This window comes from Anabrus simplex, chromosome 6 (genome assembly GCF_040414725.1).
Source record: "Anabrus simplex isolate iqAnaSimp1 chromosome 6, ASM4041472v1, whole genome shotgun sequence".
Taxonomy (NCBI): domain Eukaryota; kingdom Metazoa; phylum Arthropoda; class Insecta; order Orthoptera; family Tettigoniidae; genus Anabrus; species Anabrus simplex.
In genome coordinates, this window is record NC_090270.1 from 140208529 (window position 1) to 140230286 (window position 21758).

General features: G+C 39.6%; 1 protein-coding gene across 2 annotated transcripts in view; it reads left to right on the top strand.

Moving 5' to 3' along the window:
- The window catches only part of LOC136876202 (uncharacterized), a 105889-nt gene that overhangs the window by 34680 nt on the left and 49451 nt on the right, over positions 1 to 21758 (top strand). For both annotated transcript variants that reach the window (XR_010860549.2, XR_010860550.2), the window contains exon 3: positions 9709 to 10105. The gene's annotated coding sequence lies outside the window, so the exon portion shown is untranslated. The remainder of the gene's footprint in view (positions 1 to 9708; positions 10106 to 21758) is intronic.

Below are 21758 nucleotides of genomic sequence, written 5' to 3' on the forward strand. Positions count from 1 at the left end.
AGGTGATAAGCACATGCAATAAAATAGATAAATGCTTATATCCCCCGAAACGGTTCGCTAATTCTCTGTTCGACTTAAAGTACAAATAATTCGCTCTCTTATACTACCTATATTTGACTACTGTGACACTGTGTTGACTGAAATAACCTGCGACAGTAACAAGAAACTGGACTGGAACCTGAACAGCTGCATGATATATATCTTTAATCTGCGATATGATGCTCATATATCACCTTATTATAAGGAGCTGCCGTGGCTTCGAGTGTACTAGCGCTGCGAACTTCACATGCTATCACTTTTGCACAAAGTACTTTCCACTAATACTCCCGACGATCTGTCTTCATCTTTTTCTTACCTCTCGTCCTATCATGAACATAATACAAGATCTGGCTCCTCTCTTGCCATACCTGTAAAGCGCACTGCTGTGTACAACCGCTTCTTCATAATCTCTGTGTCTAGGTCATGGAATTCGCTACCTGCGAACATTAGAGACACTCCTTCTCATCGCAAGTTTAAAGTGGCTTGCCGCGAGCATTTGCTGGGTAGATTCCGCTAACTTGCTGGATAATTGTTGAGTGAATGAAGGGATGAATGAATGGATTACTGCAGTTACATCGTTTAAGTGTATGTTATTTTGTGTAGTTTAAAATTAAGGATTCTTTCATTATTATTATTATTATTATTATTATTATTATTATTATTATTATTATTATTATTATTATTATTATTATTATTATTAATAATAATAATATTTGTTTTATTTGTATTCGAAATTATAAGTTATGCATATGTATACTCATCTAGTGGTTAAGTGTAAGAGAGGACCTTGAGCTCTAACTTCGCCACCAATATCTATCTATCTATCTACGTTACAGAAATATTTGAGGTTTTAGGCCTCTTTATTTTATCCGGTCAGAATACATAAACTGCAATGAACATAAATAACTTATTTCTTCCAATGTAAATTGAAAATGACGTGGATTTATGCCCTCTTTCGTTCATTTCAAACTCGTGTATCGCTGCAGTGATCGAGAGTGACGGGGATAACGGGAGAGGGGAGAACTTCGCCCAACCTTCACGGCTTGTGACGTAACCACAACGTCACTGTGGCTGAATAACATACGCTTATCGCCTGCCCACCCGCCCACTTACAGCGCTGGCCACCCGCGGGACGAAATGCCCAGCCTGAGCGCCTCTGCTATGGACGTATTCATAGGTAGGAACCTATTCTGTTCGCCGTGCGAAAGAGGCAAATAGTAATGATTAGACCAATTAGAAGATTCACCAGGAGAGAAATTCGACTGAATCTAAATAATATCCATCATTTTTAAAATTCATAACAACACGATGAGATCGTCAATGCCTTCTCTAGAGCTGTGCAAAACGATGTGTAGACTAGTTCACTCTTTTATAAAGCCGCGTATACACTTGAGCATTCGCCCCGAATGAGCATGCGTTGCCGATGGGGGAGCGCACAAGCACGACCCGCATGCCAATCTGTTGAGCAAGTTTCCACTGTGTTCGGACCTCGTGCGGACCGAGAACACCGTCTGTGTTTAGGTGTAGTCTAGTGTTTTGCCTGACCTGAGGCTACAATGGTGAATAAGTTTCAAAACTTATGCTGAGTGTTCCACGTGGTTCAGTTTTCTCGTCCAGGAACGCCATCGCACTGAACGCAAACTATTTGGATTTGTAAGCTTCGTCCTGTCCTGAAACAGCATTAATGTGATGAAGCAAATGTAATTGATCTCAAAAGTTCGGGTAGTTTAGTTTTATTTATTTATTTATTCTGTTTAACACAGCTGCAAGAACAAAGAAACTCTGCAGTACTTACCCGATCCAGTCATGTTGCTTCTTTTCATTCATGCCTTTTCCCTCCGGTAGGACCCCTTGAGGCTTTCAATTTTCTTGCGGCACTCATCTTTTGGAAATTGCATGAGGGCAGCAATTTCACTCCAAGCATCGTCCTTTAAGGTATTGTAATAGAACTCGTCCTTGGGGTTCCATAGAACGGGATACTTGTGGTAGTACCCCAGGAGGATAAGAGAATTATCCTGGGACAATCCCATTTCAACGAAATAATATTTCACACTCTTCCTTCACATCACTTGCATGAGCGAGATCGCATATGCATAGCGGAAGCAGTCGGCTCATACTGTTCGGCCTACCCCACTCGTCATCAACCGTCCACATTGAGCACGAACAGAGCACGTGCTCACTTTGAGGTACCGACAACATTCGGATCGGGCTGAGGCATGCGGATCCATTCGGTTCGCCCTGTACTCATCTGAGCAAAACTGGGCAAACGCATGCTCATTCGGGGCGAATGCTCAAATGTATACGCGGCTTAAGAGAAAGGTCCTGCTCGAGTTGGCCTACTCTCACCAACGTGCGTGTGAAAGAGCCAAACTCGAAAAGACGCTCATCTTTACTGAACAAATGAATCTACCGAACTGTTATTGCTGTGTGTTCACAGAGAGTAAAACGAGTATGGCCAAAATCGAACAGTTCGGAAACGCGAAGTTCAAGTGACTCGCTTTCTCGTACCCTGCTGGCACATGCATTAGCTCTCGGCACACCTTAAAAGTGTACGACTTTCTTCTTTGTGCCATCACTGCACACACACGTGAAGCAGAAACCAGCCAAGAACTCGCAGTTTCATCACCCACTGAGTGGGTGTACCGAATCTCTCATAGAGTTTACGTTGACACACACAGCAGTGTTCAAATATCGCTCACTTTTGACTGAGCAGCAATGACTGTGGTTAGAATCTCCTGACTCGTTCATTTACGAGTCTCTGTTCATTCTAGCAGTAGGCTCGTTATCTGACCATAGCGGTAGCGGAGAACTAAAATCTGACGCTCTAGCCTTCGCGCCATGACGGCCGAGATTTGAATCCCGGTCAATACAATTGGGATTTTTGAAATTAATCGTCACGTCACTAGGATTCGAATTCCATAAATATATGTATCTCGTAGTTTATTCGTGTGTCTAATAGATACTATAGTTAAGTAAAACTACTCGCTGGCGTTTGCATAAATACAATAAAACATAAAACTAGATGCCCCCATGAACATTTAATTTCGTCATCATGGAATTTTGAAGATGATCTGTACACGTATTTCTGTGAATAAAGCCATCAAATAAAGAGAATTGTTAAAAGGAACTTTGAATGTAGAGCCTCTTACCATAGACTGAAATTCAATGTCTAAATTTTTTCCGATGAAGATCATTAAAATAATATTGTTGCACAGACCCCTGCCACTCATTTTCTATATAAGAAGCATAGGCTATAACGCCTATCCTAGAATCGTGCAGGGTAAACTACTCGCGATATGGTCATCAGTCGATGTAAACAAACAAGGTTCGTCTGCCTCGTTCAGTGGTAGACAAGTAACGATTCCCTGAAACTTGTAGCCAGCTTTCATCTAAATAAATAAATAAATAAATAAATAAATAAATAAATAAATAAATAAATAAATAAATAAATAATATAATTAGTGGTTCATGGTGTGGGTTACTGTAGTCACGTCCTAGTTCGTGAACCATGGGCAACGGCTTAGTGGCCTAGTAAGTGGTCCTGAGAGTCGGGATACCAATTGCTATGGAAAGGGAGTGGGTATCTCGAACATATTCTGAGTCATGGCCCTCCTTGTGCTCACGCAGCTAGGACTATACAATCAACCGGTGGTCCATAACCCGTTAGAGAAGAGATCCTCACTTGGACTATGTGTAAGTAGGGTGGCATCCTGCTTCATGAATTTACCGATCTCAGAACATTTTATGCAAGACTCGGACCTATGAGAGTAATGGAGTCTCACTCCCGTTTGACAGGCGAGGGACTCCTTGGAAACAACTTGGCGACCGAAATGGAATTCGATGGGGAGCTATCAATATTAATGGGGCTTATGGAAGAAAGAAGGTAGAACTAGCTGAGTCAGCAAAAGGATGCATTGGGATGTGCTAGGAGTAAGTGATATTCGGGTAAGGGGAGATAACGTGGGAGAGATAGGAGATTATAAGGTGTACTTGACGGATGTTAGAAAAGGAAGGGCAGAGTATGAGGTAGGGCTGTTTATCAGGAATACTATTGCATGCAACATAGTTTCTGTTAGGCACGTAAATTAGCGAATGATGTGGGTAGATTTGTCAGTTGGAGGAATTAAAAAAAATAGTCTCAGTGTATTCACCATGTGAGGGTGCAGATGAGGATGAAGTTGACAAGTTTTATGAAGCATTGAGTGACATCGTGGTCAGGGTCAGCAGCAAGGATAGGATAGTGCTTGTACCGGGAGGTACACCCCAACGCCGCGCATTTGAATCTAGCGCCTAGAAAACTCCTCTATTGGTGAAACCGTGAAATTGAAACTACACCAACTTAAAACTTTACTCAGAAGATGTCACCACTAAAATCTGATGTAATTTTGTTATTGTGAAGTTTCCTGAAGTGACTGTATTTCTACTCATTTTGTTTGCCATTCATCAAGAAGTTTGGACATTCTTCCACAGATGTCACTACTAAAAACTATAATCATGCACCCTGGTGATTTAAAGAAGTTTTGTATTCATAAGTTTTTTTACTAATTGATGTTCATTTATTTTTGGGTTGGCAATATTTATCTTTTCTTTCCGCCAGTTTTGAATCCAACCAATCAATAATTTCTGTAATTAATTTTCTACCAATCACAGTCTTCTTCTTCTTCTTCTTCTTCTTCTTCGATTTTGAGTGCAACTTGTAAGTTAACCAATAACATCGAGAGGGTGTGGCTAGTTTAATCTTGAATGGTCTCGAACTTTCCCCGGGGGTTTATAAACTGCGAATTTTCACGTCTCTTGGTCAATTGATCGTCATCTTACTGAGTGTATGTGTCAAGCAGGAGGCGGGAGGCCTCTTCGTCAGCTGCTAGAACTTCTACCAGGTAATGGCCACATAACATCTTTCTTTCTTTCTTTCTTTCTTTCTTTCTTTCTTTCTTTCTTTCTTTCTTTCCTTCTTTCTTTCTTGCTAGCTCCGCAGTTTAACCCGAGGGAAAGGTCCGAATTACCAATTATGTAACCTTCTGTTCTAAAAATGTAACTTTCTGCCGGCTAATGTAATAACTTCATAAAATCTTTAACTGTTAATCGGGGATAGAGAGTGATATACCCTCTCGAGCTCCCCTTCATCTTGGTTTGAGGTGCCACGCTTTTGTTTCCGCAATGTGTTAAAGTTATTTCCATCCGGGCAACCTCAGCAGTTTGGGAATAGCCCCTGTTTTGTCGGCCAAGTGCCCTATAGGTTCTTTTTTTGCTGTTGTTGCTCATTCTTCGACTCCCTTCAAATTGTATTCGGGCCGTTTATTTAACATGTTCTTTTTCAATAAGGCCCTGTAGATTGGGTACTAGATACCTCTGTGTAATTAGATTTCTACTTGTAAATAGGGCCTTGTAAGGCCAGAGCTTATCAGATTTTCATGCTATGTTGCCTTGAGTAGGGTTGGAAATCTGAGAGCACATTAGCTCTTTTTCAAATGTTGTAAAGGTGCCTCTGGGAGGCTTGATATTGTAATTTACGGAGCAAGTGCTCCATGTATTAGGGAAGATCTGCCCTTGCGTAAAAATTGTGCTCCTATTGTAAATTTGAGCTAGGAGCTCAGGAAAAGTTACGTGAGGGCTTGAAGCCCACGATCTGTTTATACCACCAATTTTGTCGTTCCTAAACTTGTTTAATGTTGGCTACTTGTACCTGTAAATTGTGAAGTTTTGAATTTTGAAAATATAACCTTCGGTTTAAGTTTTAACTAAATTTGACATTGTAGTTAGACCCATTCGTCCCGGCACCTTCTTTCAACTCTGCGATCCACAAATACCCCGAAACAGTGCAATTGGGCGATTTCAATGCGAGAGTTGGAAATAGAATTGAAGGATACGAAAGGGTGATTGGTAAATGTGGGGAAGATATGGAAACTAATGCGAATGGGAAGCGTTTGCTGGACTTCTGTGCTAGAATGGGTTTAGCAGTTACGAATGCATTCTTCAGGCATAAGGCTATTCATCGCTACACATGGGAGGCTAGGGGTACCAGATCCATAATAGACTGTGGTATATCTGAACCGACTTCGAATTCAGGAATGTATGAGTTTTCCTGGGATTTTTCGATAATACAGACCACTATCTGATCTGTAGTGAACTAAGTGTCTCAAGGCCTAGGATAGAGAAAGTGAAATCTGTCTGCAAACGAATAAGGGTAGAAAATCTACAGCACGAGGAAATTAGACAGAAGTACCGAAGTAATGGATATGATTAGTGAGAAGTTTCGAACAGTAGACAGTAAGCAGGTTCAGGATATAGAAAGAGAATGGGTGGCAAACAGGGTTGCTGTAGTAGAAACAGCAAGGGAATGCCTAGGGACAACTGTGTGTAAAGATGGGGAAATGATGGAAAATGGTGGAATGATGAAGTGAGGGCAGCGTGTAAACGTAAAGAGAAGGCTTATCAGAAATGGCTCCAAACAAGGGCCGAGGCAGACAGAGAATTGCACGTAGATGAAAGAAACAGAGCGAAACAAATCGTTGTTGAATCCAAAAAGAAGTCGTGGGAAGATTTTGGTAATGACCTGAAAAGGCTAGGTCAAGCAGCAGGGAAACCTTTCTGGACAGTAGTAAAGAATCTTGGGAAAGGAGGGAAAAAGGAAATGAACAGTGTTCTGAGTAATTCAGGTGAACTCATAATAGATCCCAGGGAATAACTGGAGAGGTGGAGGGAATATTTTGAACATCTTCTCAACATAAAAGGAAATCTTCCTGGTCGTGATGCGAACAGCCAAGCTCATGAGGAGGAGGAAAATGATGTTGGTGAAATTGCTCTTGATAAAGTGGAAAGGATGGTAAATAAACTCCATTTTCATAAAGCAGCAGGAATAGATGAAATTCGACCTGAAATGGTGAAGTATAGTGGGAAGGCAGGGATAAAATGGCTTCGTAGAGTAGTAAGACTAGCATGGAGTGTTGGTATGGTACCGTTAGATTGGACAAAAGCAGTAAATGCACCTATCTATAAGCAAGAGAACATGAAGGATTGCAACAACTATCGAGGTATCTCATTAATTAGTATACCAGGCAAAGTATTCACTGGCATCTTGGAAGAGAGGGTGCTATCAGTAGTTGAGAGGAAGTTGGATGAAAACCAGTGTGGTTTCAGACCACAGAGGCTGTCGGGATCAGATTTTCAGTATGCGCCAGGTAATCGAAAAATGCTACGAGAGGAATAGGCAGTTGTGTTTATGTTTCGTAGATCTAGAGAAAGCATATGACAGGGTACCAAGGGAAAAGATGTTCGCCATACTGGGGGCTATGGAATTAAATGTAGATTATTAAAATCAATCAAAGGCATTTATATTGACAATTGGGCTTCAGTGAGAATTGATGGTATAATGAGTTCTTGTTTCAGGGTACTTACAGGGGATGGACAAGGCTGTAATCTTTCACCTTTGCTGTTCGTAGTTTACATGGATCATCTGATGAAAGGTATAAATTGGCAGAGAGGGATTCAGTTAGGTGGAAATGTAGTAAGCAGTTTGGCCTATGTTGACGACTTGGTCTTAATGGCAGATGATGCCGAAAGCCTGCAGTCTAATATCTTGGAACTTGAAAATAGGTGCAATGAGTATGGTATGAAAATTAGCCTTTCGAAAACTAAATTGATGTCGGTAGGTAAGAAATTCAACAGAATTGAATGTCAGATGGATGATACAAAGCCAGAACAGGTCGATAATTTCAAGTATTTAGGTTGTTTGTTCTCCCAGGATGGTAATATAGTATGAGAGATTGAATCAAGGTGTAGTAAAACTAATGCAGTGAGCTCGCAATTGCAATCAACAGTATTCTGTAAGAAGGAAGTAAGCTCCCAGACGAAACTATCTTTACATCGGTCTGTTTTCAGACCAACTTTGCTTTACGGGAGCGAAAGCTTGGTGGACTCAGGATATCTTATTCATAAGTTAGAAGTAACAGACATGAAAGTAGCAAGAATTATTGCTGGTACAAACAGGTGGGAACAATGGCAGGAGGATACTCGGAATGAGGAAATAAAGGCTAATTTTTATTAATGAACTCGATGGATGAAGCTGTACGCATAAACCGGCTTCGTTGGTGGGGTCATGTGAGGCGAATGGAGGAGGATAGGTTAGCTAGGAGAATGATTGACTCTGCTATGGAGGTTAAGAGAAGTAGAGGGAGACCAAGACGACGATGGTTAATCAGTTTCTAACGATTTAAAGATAAGAAGTATAGAACTAAATGAGGCCACAGCGCTAGTTACAGATAGAGGATTGTGGCAACGTTTAGCAAATTCACAGAGGCTTGCAGACTGAACGCTGAAAGGCAAAACAGTCTATAATGGTAATGTCTGTATGTATGTATGTATGTATGTATGTATGTATGTATGTATGTATGTATGTATGTATGTATGTATTGATTAGTAAACTCCCTCTCTCAGATCACCTGACCTAACCTCTCCGGACTTCTTCTTCTTCTTCTTCTTCTTCTTCTTCTTCTTCTTCTTCTTCTTCTTCTTCTTCTTCTTCTTCTTCTTCTTCTTCTTCTTCTTCTTCTTCTTCTTTAGAGTATACACGAATATACCGCGATCGCTTGCTGAACTCCGTGAGACTATTAGGAATGAAATCAATAACATTTACGAGAATATACTTCGGAGAACGTCACGGGATATGGTGTGATGACTACAGTGTGTATGATTGCAGCTGAAATACATTTTTCAACTTTTATTCTGAAAATTCTCCTACAATTACTCTGTAATTAAGAACAGATTGCACACGTTTGCTATTATTGGTTCAAAAGTTAATCATTCTGAATAAAGGCTTTTTAGTGGTAATATGTAGCCTAAGTCATGTGGATTATTCGCGGTATTGAGATAATAATGAAAATGTTAATTTTATTTTTATTTCACAATGTAAACAGTATCTGAATGCATCAGTGCTTTTAGTTTCAGCAGTTGAATAACGTGTGTTGTCAGCTTTATGGGTCTGTGAATGACATATAACAACAACAAAAAATGAATAAAGACTTATGGCGAGGGTGAGCTCCCCCTACAAACATGTGCGCTATCCAACAAGCGGGAGGCAATGTGGCGCGTGTTAAACTCTAGTGTGCAGATTGCACTTCGTGTAGGTTTGCACCTACACCTTGGGTTTGCACATGGTGGAGGTTTGCATAAGTACAGGTGCGACTTTCAAGAACTGAACAAATAAAGTAACTTTCCATACAGTGACAGGAAGACTCCCAAGTTGTTTGAACGCAGTCCTTCTTTGAAGAGAAAACTGTAGTGGCTATCAAAATAGTTTTTTAATGTGGAGAATTCAGTGATATATAATAATTATGTTTTCAGACCATGTTCATAAATAACTCAATTTCCAAAATATTTATTATTGTATTCTATGTAGGGTTATCTTTATAATGGTAAAAACATGAAAGTCCTATCTTTAATAGTTTGCTCATAATATTTATGTCTGAAAAATCTACCACATTCAATATTTAATGCAATGAATACCTTCAACCTCTTTATTTTTCTAAGATATTACTTCAAAATGTAAAACTACTCTTTTTTTCCGTCTGTTTTCATATGGAATGCTACTTACGTAGTTTATTATTATTATTATTATTATTATTATTATTATTATTATTAGACATTTAATCCAAGTTTGGTTGTTTTCAGATACCGATAACTTGCAGGAATGATATGAGAGACAACCAATTCTACAGTCTTTCAATTTCCCCACTCTGGTTCAGTCTTAACTTTTCAAGTGTATCATGGAACTTTATTATTTTAAGAATCTAAATGACCAGTGTATGCACGTGTCTTGCCATTTGTGGCTAAAATTGGTACTGCAATGGAAACTCCTGTAACATCTACTACTCCGAATCCCACACACATCTGGAACAGCTGTCGGCCTGCCGCTTGTGACAAAACAAACTTGTGCTTGCTCCTGTCACCTATAGGCTGCACTATGGAACTACGCTTATACGTCACTGACGTTCCCAGTCTCAATGAAGCTTGTGTCATCGCCTGTGCTGGAAATTGCTGAGTTTCGCTTTTGGGAAGACTCTGTCTTGTAAGTATCACCACAGTCAGACTGTGGTATCACCATTGCCATTATTTTCATAGAATAGCATGTTTTAAAGAAGTTATTAAAGAAGTCCAAGGGTATTTGTCCAAGGAAATGTTAGTAACTTTCCTTTCTGCGCTGTTCTCGTTTACGTGACTAGTAATTCAAGACTACATTAGTGGACGGAGAGTAGGGTTAACTGGAACTCTTGTTCGTCCCCGTCGCCCTCCGTTCTTCCTATTGTCGAGGCGTAGTTTTCATTCTGCGTTGTTCTCGTTTCCAAGACTCGTGAGTCCAGACCGCACCTTACATCATTTCCGTCATATGGTTCAAAACAACTATTCTATACAGAATGAAACCTGAATACGTGCTTTCTGTCAGTATTGCAACGGGGGTTCATTAAGCTAGTGGACTGACCCACACATTCTTCTAATTAGTGTAATATAGGTCTACTTTATCTTCATTGAAATTTGTGTTTGAATGTTTTATTATAATTACCTATATTTATGAAGTTGTAGGCTAGGCCTACTGTAGAAATTTACATCTAAGGAAGAATACTCGTTCAAGGGCCTGCTGCCTTGAATGCTTGCATAATAATAATAATAATAATAATAATAATAATAATAATAATTCCAAGTGGTTTAGCACAGCGCTTTAAAAGCACGGCGGTCTCTAGTCCGACGTGTCAGACACGGGTTACACGAAGGTTCGAAACGAGCTCGATAGCTGCAGTTGCTTCAGTGCGGCCAGTATCCAGTATTCGGGAGATAGTGGGTTCGAACCCCACCGTCGGCAGGCCTGAAGATGGTTTTCCGTGGTTTCCCATTTTCCCACCAGGCAAATGATGGGGCTGTACCTTAAGGCCACGGCCGCTTCCTTCCCATTCCTAGCCCTTTCCTGTCCCATCGACGCTGAAAGACCTATCTGTGTCAGTGCGACGTAAAGCAACTTGCTAAAATAAAAAAAACGAAGGTCGAATCTCACTGTCAGTCGTTTTTGAAACTATTTGCCGCGGTTTTCTATTTTCATCTTTACGTGAATGTCGAGCAACATCTCGTTTATTCTTGGTTTCTAGTTTAGCCGTTCCTAATTTCTTCTCCACATAAAAAGAGAGAACGCTGGAAGTCGCCTGGACCATATACGTTAGGGGGGGAATGAGACCTCCCTCGATTTGAGGGTGCAGCTGCGTTCCAGATTAAGCCGACTTAATAATATTAGCATTGTTTGAGATCTGCTGTAGGCATTTTTTATTATTTACTGAGGTCTGTTTCAGTTTGTCATATACATAGTTCATAAATGAACTTAGGCCTACTAGACTACTTCGTTAAATTAAATATTTGGGACTGTATTCTGAATAGCTTTACATAAAAAAGAATTCTCAGAAAAAAAGTATTCAAGCTAATTTTGTTTCCAAGATCCTCTTGTTATTGTGAATCTAACTGACTGCAGCTGTCAAAAAATCGTCGCCATAAGACCTGGCTGTGTCGGTACGATATAAAGAACATCGTAAATTTTTAAAAAATTGTTCAGGAAGTACTATTGTGGTACTACCGGTCTTATGAGTAGCACTTTTCATAACATTGGGACGCACTAGTAGTGCTCCGAACGGCATAACTCATCAATCACCACCCATACCTCAGCAGCTTCCATGCTGCCACAGCCATAAATGGGACAGATTTTAGTGAAAGCTACATTTTGCTTTGGCTTGTGTCAAGCGACAAATGTCAAAAACAATAGTTTGTTATGTGTAATCATTATCATTTTGTGTATATATTATTTTCTGTCGCAATGAAAACCTATTCGATTGAAGCATACTGCAAAATAGTGATTCGTTTAGTATTCGTGATTCGGTACAGAAGTCATAAATCCTTCACTTCTTCCTCAGACTAAAATGAAAATACATGTGCAAATAAACTGTACGTTCGAAATGAGACTTTGAGTGTATAAACACGTTAGTAGGATAGCCAGATGGCCGGTTTTCGAGCCTGTATTCCTCCATCCGATGTTACCTTCCGCCGGATGATTTGTCTACCTGTTGGTAAGGTTTTAACTCTCGCAGCATATCTGCTTTGAAATCATATGCTGTGTATAATTTTTGTAGTAATTATGAATGATTTTTATTTTGGTCTCTGTGTGGCGAATTTATTGAATTTGTAACATTCTACACAATTATTTTATGTGCCATCAACAAATTATTCAAAGTGTTATAAATATATGTGTATTGATATCTTAATTACATGACTAATGCTCTATTTCCAAAGAATTTTTAATCATTTTATTATAGTATCCATTACTACGAATCACTGTCGATTGAGTCCATCTTATTTGAGTCACACATTTTATTAAACGCCCTTACTATGGAATATTCTTGACAAATGAACTTTCCATTGCTGCTAGTTGACTTTCCTATTCATGTTGCTGGGATATCATTCAAATTTCTTTTCTTCACAATTTGTGCTTTTTCGTAATTCTGTTGTTCTCTCATTCCCTTATTAGAACTTGCAATGTCAAGGCTCAATACACAACTGAAGCACAATTGAATAACCGCTGCCTTTCCAAAATGAAGAAAAAATATCGATAATGACAGTATAATGCAACAATATTGTTTACAAATCTTAATGTAATGATATACGATAGAAATAGGAAATAATATGCACAAAAATTCAAACAATGACATACAGCAAACATGGGGTCTTTCATGACTTCATTTCAAACTAATAATTATTGCGATAGAACAGAAGAAACCAAGCGGAGTGGTCGCGCGTGTTTACGTTTTGTGGCTATGGAGCCAAGCTCTGCATTCGGGAGACGCATGGGTTCAAACCCTACTGTTGGCTGGCCTGAGAATGGTTTTCTGTGGTTTCACATTTTCACTTCCAGGCAAATGCTGGGACAGTTCATATTCATAGGTCACAGTTGATTCCCTCCATCTCCTTACCCAATTTAATTTATCATCATTCGTGTCCTCCTTTGCTGATGTTTGCATCAGGGAGGACATCCGGCCGTAAAACATGACATATATAATACATCTCGCCTCATACCCGATCTTGCGTCGAGAAACGAGACTAAGGGGTAGATATTCACTATAGAAAAGAATAATTATTTCATTATACGTTATATGTAGAATGTCTGAAAAGGGCATGTTTAGAGAATGAAATATGTATGGTTTTAAAATCCCTCGTTAAGTTAAGTTTGTGCCGGGCTGAGTAGCCTTCTGAGCTGAAATTGGCGGTTTTCAGTTTAGTGATATTTGAAGGTGCTCACATACGTCAGCCTCGTGTCGATAGAATTCCTGCGTGACAAAATACCGTCACATCGGCGTCTCCGAAATCCGTGAAAGTAGGTAATGGGACGTAAAATCAATAACATTGTATTATTATTATTAAATATTCAGAATGAATAGGATCCGAAAATGATTCTTAGGCATGTTGCAAGGGTTAATTGTTAGTGCGTAAATGTCGTTGATAGGACAGTTACTTTTTTTTTTTTTGCTTTACGTCTCACCGACACACACGTCTTATGGCGACGATGGGATAAGAAAGGCCTAGGAAGTGGAAGGAAGCTTCCGTGGCCTTAATTAAGGTACAGCCCCGGCATTTCCCTGGTGTGAAAATGGGAAACCATCTTCAGGGCTGCCGACAGTGGGACTCGAACCCACGATCTCCCGATTACTGGATACTGGCCGCACTTAAGCGACTGCAGCTATCGAGCTCGGTTATCAGTTACTATTAAATAGCTGTAGTACTCGTCGTTGACTGGACAATCGCTTAGCATGTGCATGATACATGTTCCCCCCCTCGCCCCTCATACTTTCCTCCAGATTTTGAGGTACCGGTACATTAATGGGCTTGCCTGCCCCTTTCAGAGGCTTGTCGTGACTTACTCGCTTCCTCGCTCTCTGTGGCCCTTTGCATTTCCATATATATATATATATATATATATATATATAGTTATTGATTCAAAGGAAGCGGCCGTGGCCTTCATTTAGGTACAGTCCCAGCATTTGCCTGGTGTAACAATGGAAAACCACGGAAAACCATCTTTAGGACTGCCGACAGTGGGGTTCGAACTCTCTACAGTTTATAGAGTTTGTTACTGGTTTTGGATTTAAACTTTCACACGATTGCCACTGATGTTTTCCTTATTTTGGGCTGAATCGGAAAAATGTATAGAACAAAAAAATCGCCATGGGCTATTTTCGTGTAAAACCAAATCATAAGAGTTACCTTCGGAAACACCTCCTGCTGTTTTTAGGGCGGGAGAGGGAAGCAATTTATAGCTCTCCGAAAACAGTAAAAAAAAGAAAAACGTCCTACTCGACCTTATCATGAGCTGAAATACGAAGTTTCATCAAAACCCAGCCATCCATTCTGCTGCAATATTGTAACAGACAAATACGAAAACTGAACTCGACATAAGTCATTACTCATTACAATGACGTGAGTATTCTTGTCAGCATACAATATTAACCGACTGGAATGGCGCGTTTAACAGCATTGCTGTCGTATGAAATGCTCGATCAAATGAAATACGGCATACTTTCTCACTTCACAAACAGTACTACGCTGGCGTTCTAACAATGCCAAGCGCCAGAGTTGGTGGCCCGTTCAGACAGCGGTGAAGACAGCTCTTCCGTTTTCCGTTGATTCCGATTCCTAGCAACGCCTCATATCAGGGATCGAATAGCTGGAATACTATGATGAACCAGTGTGTCGTGTACCGGTAGTTATCAGAACATGTAGGTTATGAACTAGAGGAATGCCATGATAAAAAGGAAAGTTATCTAATACTTCCCGCCAGTATTCAAGCAGACTGTTCTACTGGACACGAAGCGGTAATCTGAGACGAGTGGCAGCAGAAGAGGCAAAGAACATTACAACAAATATTAGTCAATGTAATGTTATTGTTGTTCAGTTGAATGGTCTTTTTGATATTGTAGGCCTTCATATTTAGTTTTCTTCCGACTCTGTGATATTAGGGCATCCAGTGTAATGAGAGACCTTCCTTGTTTCATGACGTTCCTTCACGATTTGTATTCAATCAATCAATCAATCAATCACTACTGATCTGCATTAGGGCAGTCGCCCAAGTGGCAGATTCCCGATCTGTTGTTTTCCTAGCCTTTTCTTAAATGATCGCAAAGAAATTGGAAAATTATTGAACATTTCCCTTAGTAAGTTATTACAATCCCTAACTCCTCTTCCTATAAACGAATATTTGCCCCCAATTTGTCCTCTTGAATTCCAACTTTATCTTCATATTGTGATCTTTCCTACTTTTAAAGACACCACTCAAACTTATTCGTCTGCTGATGTCCTCCCACGCCATCTCTCCACTGACAGCTCGGAACTACTTAATCGAGCAGCTCGTCTCCTTTCTCCCAAATCTTCCCAGCCCAAACTTTGCAACTTTTTTTAACGCCACTCTTTTGTCGGAAATCACCCTTACCGATTTCCTTGTCGAAATGGGCTGATGACCACACGGTTTTTCACCGTAAGACAATCACGACAAAAGCGCTACCATCGCCAGTTAACACGATTGAACAGTATTTCCATGTTAGCGATGCTTAGCGTCTGTACAAGACAAATTATAGGAAATTGAATCACCGAGCTCGATAGCTGCAGTCGCTTAAGTGCGGCCAGTATCCAGTATTCGGGAGATAGTAGGTTCGAACCCCACTGTCGGCAGCCCTGAAAATGGTTTTCCGTGGTTTCCCATTTTCACACCAGGCAAATTCTGGGGCTGTACCTTAATTAAGGCCACGGCCGCTTCCTTCCCACTCCTAGCCCTTCCCTGTCCCATCGTCGCCATAAGACCTATCTGTGTCGGTGCGACGTAAAGCAACTAGCAAAAAAAAAAAAGAAATTGAATTATCTATAACTTGTGTTATGAGTGTTTATCGATAGGACACTCCCGCCGCAAAAAGCCATATGATAAGTAAGTAAGTAAGTAAGTATCAATAGGACCAACATAGATACTTGTAAACAGCCTAGTCTCTCCTAAATTACCTACCATTTCACTCAGCATGAATAAAATGATGCATAGTTATATTGTAGTACCTCATTCCCCAACTTTACATACCGATTTTTATTAAATTCCGTTCTGCCATTTTCTCCTAATGTACATGTATGCATACATACAGACAGACAGAGATGGCAGAAAATTACAAATTGCATTTCCTTTTTACTGTGAACACGGCCGATGCAGAAATTTTAAATTCTAAGCAATGACAAAACTCTTACTTCATATGGATATAATTTAGCATGTCTGAAAATGATTGTTAAAATTAAATTGAGATGTTGACATAATGTTGATGCTATTGAAGGATATCACGGAAAGAATGCAAGCAGGATATGTTCGACTTTCGAGACATGATCCGAGGACTGTAAGCGAGTGTTAAGTCTGTACAAAGATGTCCTGAACAACAGCAAAACTTCCCGGAGACGGCAAGTTCAGTATAAAAATACAAAAGGAATGTGGTGTGTAAATAGTAAGAAAGGAATAGCTTAACTTCTTTTGCAATTTGTTTTTCCTAATAGTTAAATTATGTTCCCACCGTAGGTTTCAAAATTCATTATCTTTTCCAATACTACTTTGAAATTATGATATATACTGTATATAGGCCTTATATATGTTTACAAAATACTGGTGAAGAAGTGTGACTAAGATATTGTCGAAGATAGCTTTTCATGGTGCTGATCAGTGATTGAATTCAGCTCGGTGTCCTCCTTTGTGACGATTTGGAAATGGTCACGCGTATGTTTTGGAAGAATGAGGGTGATAAAGGTGCAGTGTATGTGTAAACATATACATGAAATTATAATGTATGTACACATCACATATTCGTCTCATGCTACTACCACTGCCTTTGTAATATACATCACGAAGGCAGTGCTACTACATTTTTTAAAAATCTCGGATTAGGAATACTAAAGTCGAAAATATGTTGTTCAATTTTTGTTTTTTACGATGTCACAAGAAGACGGCTGAACAGAATTTCTCGAAATCAGTGTTTTTGTTCAGCGATAACCAGCTTATGCACTAGGCTGTATACTATTTGATTAGTATACAGTGACGTAGCATTATTAAGCAGGCCAAAACAGGAAATGGCAAATGTCTCCATTAATATTAGCTGTATTGAGAAACCTCACATAGTTTAAGTTGTGAAACATACATGGGGTGGTTTTCAAAACAACCCATTTTCCGTCTGATAGCAGATATGAAGAAACTTACCAACGTGTGCATACCATACGCAAGTTATTATTTGTCTGGTTTGTTTGGCATCAATTGTTTCCTCAGTTTTGCTTGTTGCTGGCTTGCTTGTTGATTTACCGCGCTTTCGTTCAAAATGCAGTACACATTGCCACAGCGCGTGTTTTTTTTTTTTTTTTTTTTTTTTTTTAAGTTACTGGATTACAAAGTCAATCGTAGTCACGGAAAGGGTGTTCAGGAGAGAATATGGTGTGCGCAATCCTCCTCTAAGAGAGACACGATACTGGATATAGTGAGGAAGTTGGAAACAACTGCGTCTTTGTTGAGCGAGTCTGGCAAGCACCCGAGTAGCAGCAGTCGGATAAGGGAAATCGAGTTCGTTACTGCACATCTTTAACTTTTACAATTATTAAATAAATATTCATTCACTAGCCATACAGCAAATTTTAATTAATTTAGCATTAATGTGTGGGGAAAATATTTTTATCTCTATGGGCAAAGCTCGACGAAACTAGTCATCATACTATCATAGTTACTATCACAGATTATAGACGATACACGTTTCACCGGGCGAGTTGGCCGTGCGCGTAGAGGCGCGTGGCTGTGAGCTTGCATCCGGGAGATAGTAGGTTCGAATCCCACTGTCGGCAGCCCTGAAAATGGTTTACCGTGGTTTCCCATTTTCACACCAGGCAAATGCTGCGGCTGTTCCTTAATTAAGGCCACGGCTGATTCCTTCCCACTCCCGGGCCTTTCCTATCCCATCGTCGCCATGATACCTATCTGTGTCGGTGCGACGTAAAGCCACTAACAAACAAGGAGAGTGACATTGTATGATTTTGAAACCAGACGAGTTGTACCGAGCCGATTCGATCGCAATGTGTTGTAAGGACTGAAACAAATATTTCCTGATCTTGAGTAATCCTTCCTACAGCAGCAATGAAGGAAACTAAAAAAACACGGAAATCACCAAGTTTGGATTATTTTGATAGGTACTGTATATTGTAGGCAAAGGAGAGCATATGTTTAGTGTGAGATTAAGATTTCACGTGACGGGCGTTAACAGCAGAACGCGAGAGAGTAATACACTGCCGTACTGAATAGGTATATTCATCCGTGTATTCTGAGACCCAACTATAAAAATAGCAAGGTGCCGTACTTAACTCACGCTACTGACTTCAATTTGCACCAAAGTCACAACCCTTTTTATTGCAATCAATCGAGGCATACGGAAGGTCTTTAATTTTATTTTTATAATCTGTGAAACGACAGGCCCACTACTACTACTACTACTACTACTACTACTACTACTAAATGTTTTCATTCCTCCCCTGAAATGAAGGGGGAGGCGGGCCTCGTAGACGGTGACGTCGTCTCTCAGTCCTGGATATTTGTTTTGGAGAAGGAGATGAGCGGAGGTGAGAGTTGGTGACTGTGGCCTATACCACTATGCGATTATGGAAGTATCTAGATTCCTCATAGCTAGTGTCTGCCAGGCATTAAAATGTGTATCAACAGTAGAACGAATAAGTTTGACTTAGCGCAAAAGTTAGCAAATAGTCCTGCTGATATACGGTTGTTTTGCTTGATGATGCTTATTGTTTTAACCCGCCATCGGTATCGTTGTTAGGTAGCCCCTAACAAAAGCATTCCTTATTAAGAAAAGTTTTTTGGTTCAAGACTCAAACTTTTCAAACTTCAGGTATTCTCAAATGAGTGTATGAGTCACATGTTTTGCTTCGTTAAGCGATGATTCACGCACACGTGTCACGTGGAGGAGTGGGGGAAGTGCCTTCTGTCTGGAGTGTTAGTCCGCGCCTCGCTACGATACCGGTCGCGTCACAGGCAGTGTATAGGCGCATTCTAGCCTCGATACCTTTGGTGTCACAGTTTTTGCGCATTCCGTGCTGGTGTAATGTTTTAGTGAAAAGTGTCACAGTGAAATTATAATGGCTAATAGGCCTAGTGAATCTCTTATTTTGAACTGGATTGACGAAGAGGACGATGTATTTACTGATTATGACGAACAAGGCTTTGCATCTGACTGTCTAAGTGATGCTCCCACTGGACTTCCGTACATTGGAAAGGATAAATACACGAAATAGTACGTACACAAACAAACGAATAAGAAAGGAAAAACTATAAGCCAAAATATAGTTAGTAAATTACCAGCTGTCAAGGGTAATGCAAAAAATTGTTAAGCAGTTGTAGATTGTTGGAAAGTTTTTTTTCCCTAATGAAATAATCAGTGAGATTGTTTCATTCACAAATATCCACCTTTCTTAAATGGCCAATTCTTATAAAAAATGGTAAAAAGAACTGTCCACAAACCAATTTTGATGAACTATTAGCCCTTTCTGGTGTTTTATATATGTTAGGTGTGAAGAAAGGCAATCATCTAAACACATCAGAAATATGGGAAACTAATGATACAGCTCCCGAGTTTTTTAGAGGAGTCATGACTGAAAAAAGATTTCACCAGTTGTACAGAGCTATTCGGTTTGATGACAAACGTACTCGAAATGCTCGTACGATAATTGACAACCTGGCCCCTATTAGACAAATTTTTGATATTTTCGTCAGTAGTTGTATTTCAAGCTATACACCTGGGGAATACGTAATTATTGATGAAATTCTTGAAGGTTTCCGAGGAAGATGTAAATTTCGTCAGTATATTAGTAACAAAGCAGACAAATACGGGATAAAAATCTATGCCTTGGTTGATGCCAGGACCTTTCTTACTGTAAATATGGAAATTTATCCCGATAAACAACTAGCTTACGCTACAGACAATTCTGCATCCGCTGTTGTGAAGAGGCTAATTCAACCAATTGACCAGTCAGGAAGGAACATCACTATGGACAATTACTATACATCTGTTCCACTTGCCAATGACCTTTTACTCACCATAGAATGACAATAATTGGCACAGTAAGAAAAAACAAACCTCAATTGCCACCAGAATTTTTGAATGTCAAGAACAGACCTCTTGGAAGTAGTATATTTGCATTCGGCAAAGAACCTAATAGCACGCTATTAGTTTCATACGTTCCCAAGAAAAAGAAAAATGTTCTTATGCTGTCCACTTTACATAATGATGATACCATCGACCCAGCGACCGGAGATGTCAACAAGTCGGAGGTCATTACATTTTACAACTTTACGAAAGGAGGAGTTGATGTTGTTGACAGGAAGAACAAAGACTATAGCGTGAAGAGGGTAAACAACAGATGGACTTTAGCAGTCTTCTGTGGTCTTTTGGATCTGGCTACTGTCAATGCCCAGATTATTTATTTCTCTAATACAGGAGATTCGATTCCACGAAGAAAATACATCACAAATCTTGCCCTGGAAATCGTAAAGCCACATTTGTTGAGACGTGCTTCCGTCGATGTCCTGCCGATTAGTCTCATACATTCCATCAAAAATATCCTTGGACAAGAACTTCCCGTCAGAAATGCGACACCAGCAGCCCCAGGTAATTATTGCTAAAAGTTTTCACTTCTCCATTTTTACAAGTATCTAATTGAACACTTTGTAAAACTTGTTTATAATAATTACCAAAAAAAGAGCTATGGTATTTACTGTATATATTTTCAGACGTTCCCGGCCGGAAACCAAGATGTGCCTACTGCCCAGTCCGAAAGAAAACAATTTACGTCAGCTCGCTGTGATACTTGCAAACGCTCAATATGCAAAGAGCACACTGGACTAACAAAAGTAGTATGCAGTGAATGTTTTTCGCAAGAAGTTGAAAGAAATGAGTGAACAGGACAATGATACAAAATAATGAGGTTTACAAATCATGATAACATTTGTTTTGTACTGTAATGTGTATTTGTAATGCCAAGGATTTTTGTTACTTTTGATAATATTTAGTAATAGTTATGTAGATTTATATAAATGGTTAACATAAAACCAGTCTGATAAAACAAAATTATAATTACCTTCTAAAAGAACGAAAACAGTGTACGAGTCGAAATTGTAGTAACAAATAATTAGGTAATAAGCAATTGTGGATATATGCAAATATGTAAGTATGTATATATATATATATATACACACTAAATAACTAAATACTAGTATAATTTATTCAAACTGCCGAGAAGAGCCCGTATAACAACTAAAATCATATACCAAGCCGATGTTAGGGAGGCCCTATACACGCTACCTTTCGCGTAACTGAGGACAACGATACCGATGGCGGGTTAAGGGGCCTAACATCGAAGGTCATCGGCCCTAGACGGTTGTTTTAAGCCATACATTAATATACCGTGAAATCTAAATTGAGGTGCCTGGATACCTTCTGTTGTGAAACGTCAATTGTACTATTTTATACCTTCGATATCCAAAGTTACGCTGCTGAAGTTTCATGTAAATAGCTTTTTAGCTCTTTCAGCAACAAGTTCTCTCACTAAGGAGGCTAAGTGAATTAATAAACGGCCAA